Source organism: Etheostoma spectabile, chromosome 3 (genome assembly GCF_008692095.1).
Source record: "Etheostoma spectabile isolate EspeVRDwgs_2016 chromosome 3, UIUC_Espe_1.0, whole genome shotgun sequence".
NCBI classification, from domain to species: Eukaryota; Metazoa; Chordata; class Actinopteri; order Perciformes; family Percidae; genus Etheostoma; species Etheostoma spectabile.
This window is the reverse complement of record NC_045735.1, coordinates 23,685,659-23,688,507: the sequence shown is the minus strand read 5'-3', so window position 1 is coordinate 23,688,507 and position 2,849 is coordinate 23,685,659.

Here is a 2,849-nt window from a genome sequence, read left to right as displayed (position 1 = left end):
TGTGTGTGTGTGTGTGTGTGTGTGTGTATTCAGTCAGGTTTCAGCTCCTAAAAACATCTCCCTCCCTCCCTCTCCTTCTATGATAACACGCCAACTACACATTATGGTTGAGTAATCTTTCAACTCCAAACCTTCGTCAACCATTCGGAGAGTGTCAGAGCATGTTATGCAACTTCTACTTTGCTAACTAGGTCACTGGATAGCACTACCTGTTTTTTTTTCTTGGAAAAGATAAAAACGTGGAGGTTAATGCACCTTAAAATACTTAGAAACAGAACATTTGAGTTTTGACCCAATACTCCCCCTAAAATCCCCTCTTCATTTGGGATTTATCAACGGTTGGAGTGGCCTGGAAAAAGAGTGGTAGGGTAACTCTACAGCAGTTTTGCATGTGATGCAAGTCAGGATCAGACAGACAGAAATGTGGCATCCTTAAAGTAACGATAAGCGCCGAGCTGTGAGGGCTCTAACAGCGGTTTACGTCTGATTTTTATGCTGAATTGCTGACCTCCACTATTCAAGATGTTATTGGTTTCCCATGATGCTTAGCGCGGTGCTGATGACTAACATCTACAGATTGAAGTTTTGAGTCACCACTATGATTCACATTCACGTGCAATCAGAAAAGGGAGGGTCAAGGGGCAAAAAGGAGATGTGGGAACCAGCGTTGGTGTGTGAAGTTGTGGATCAAAGTAAGGCCTACATCTAAATAACTGAGAAAATTAAGGATTTGGGAATGTCAGTTCTTAAATATATTGGCCTTTATTTTCTAAGTAATTGTCTAACTTTAATTCAGAAAGAATGTTCATTTCTTCTGATTATTTTAAATATTAAAAGAGAAACCTCTTCCACTAACGGCTACAGGCTCTTATGTAGCATATGTAGCTCAGCTTTTATTGTATAGTCAGAGTTGCATTCATTTTGAATACCAGGCTCTGATTTCTGTTTAGAGTTTTTGTGTAAATGACAGATTTTTTTTCCCCCTAAATATCTAATTTTACACAACAAAGCTATGACAGTAACAGGATCCATTTATACTGTCACATCTTATCAATACAGAGCACCAACTATTACGGAGTATGACTTTACTAAAAAGAGTATCAGCTAACTGAAAATTAGAGATGACTAAGCTTCTTATCTACCCCTATGTATTTTAAGTGCAAAGCTAATAGACTGAAATGGGCAGAATGCAACTTTAACGTTAAATTTGCTTTTTTCGGGAAAAAGCAGAATGTAGTATAATTCATGAGGAGGCTGAAATGTTAAGCATTGGACACATGATGCACGATCCATGAGCTGCAGTGCATAGATTATCTCCTTATCCATCAATGCACCAAAACAAACATCCCCCCCTATGCTAACCTACATATTTACTTACGTATTTGGCTAGAAGGGGAGGAGGGAGAACCAGTGATATTAGAAAGAAATAGCAGCGTCAGTAAGTCAGTCTTGGCAGGGGAAGGAAGGAGGAAATATTTAAGTAGTGACAGCACTGCAACAGAGTGGAAGTGCTATCCTTTTATAGCCATGTTCTCTCTCTCTTTGCCACATTCCTCGGCTACAAAGCTCAATCGACTCCTCCTCCTGTCCTCTTCCCCCTCAAACCTACGCCCCCCAAACTTGTGACGCAAAAGCAGGGAACAGGAGAAAAAGGAGGAAGAACGTGGAGAGGAGTTGGTCACCCACCCCCTCCTTACTCCTCCTCCAGGAAGGCAGAAAAAAAAATCCCTGAATTCCCCCCTTCTAGCCCTCCCAACCACTTCTCTTTTCCTTTCACTCCACTCTTCCTCTCTCAACTTTTACTTTCACTGGCTGGTGGGATTTGGCACAGGCGGTAGACCTGGAGGAATTCATGACAAAGTTCTCCATTTCCGATTCACAGGAACACCTTCTATGAAGTTTCTAATGTGTCTTGAAAAACCCCTGCTAATCGAAAGGCCTCGGTGGTGCTTGTCCATTTTTAACACAAAAATAAATATCTTTCTTTAAAAGAAAAATATCTCGGAATACCTGTGCTGTGCGTCACACACAAACAGTTTTGTTGAAAAATGTACATTTTCACTGAGGTTAACAAAACATTGTACATAAAAAATGAGGAGACCCGTGAAGAAAATACCCATCCACAAGAATAGCCATTACATATATTATAATTCAATTGCTGTGATCGCCCTTTTTTACAGAACAAGAAGTGAATCTAGATGAGTATGTATGATATGATCTGAAAAGCAGAAACAGCACCCATGGGCTGTTGCGCAGTTAAAAAACAAAACAATTACAAAACTAATTTATTAAGACATAAAAGCTGCACCAATATACTATTTACCCAATTCAACAGTCCTTGATACAATGATTCTTTAGATGCTATTCCATTCCCCAGGGCATGTCATCCGATTTTAGTGGTAAAAAAGAATAATTCACTGCACTACACCAATTTGTTATTTATAAATCCTGATAATATTGAGAAAAAACGAATCATATATTTTAAATTTTAAACATGGTTTTGTTTACACCCTTACATGAGTTTTTGTGTAAATGCAAGTTAAACTTCGCCCAAGAAGCTAAAGATTACTCAATGGTCTTCCCCGCTATATTGATCGTGAATAGAGAGCAAGATCATGTTTGTCATATTGTCTGTCTTAGCCTGAACTGATGCACTTGCTTCACGAGCGTCACTTCTTTTTTCTTTTCTGTCAAACATAAGTCCATCTTGTGGTTTACATATCATTCTACTGTCTGAATACATTTTCGCTAACCCAAATTTTAATAAACATGTTGAAGTGAAAGCACGCATGCTTGTTTATTGTTACCACATGATTAAGATTCCTACAACTTTAGATCTACTTCAAATC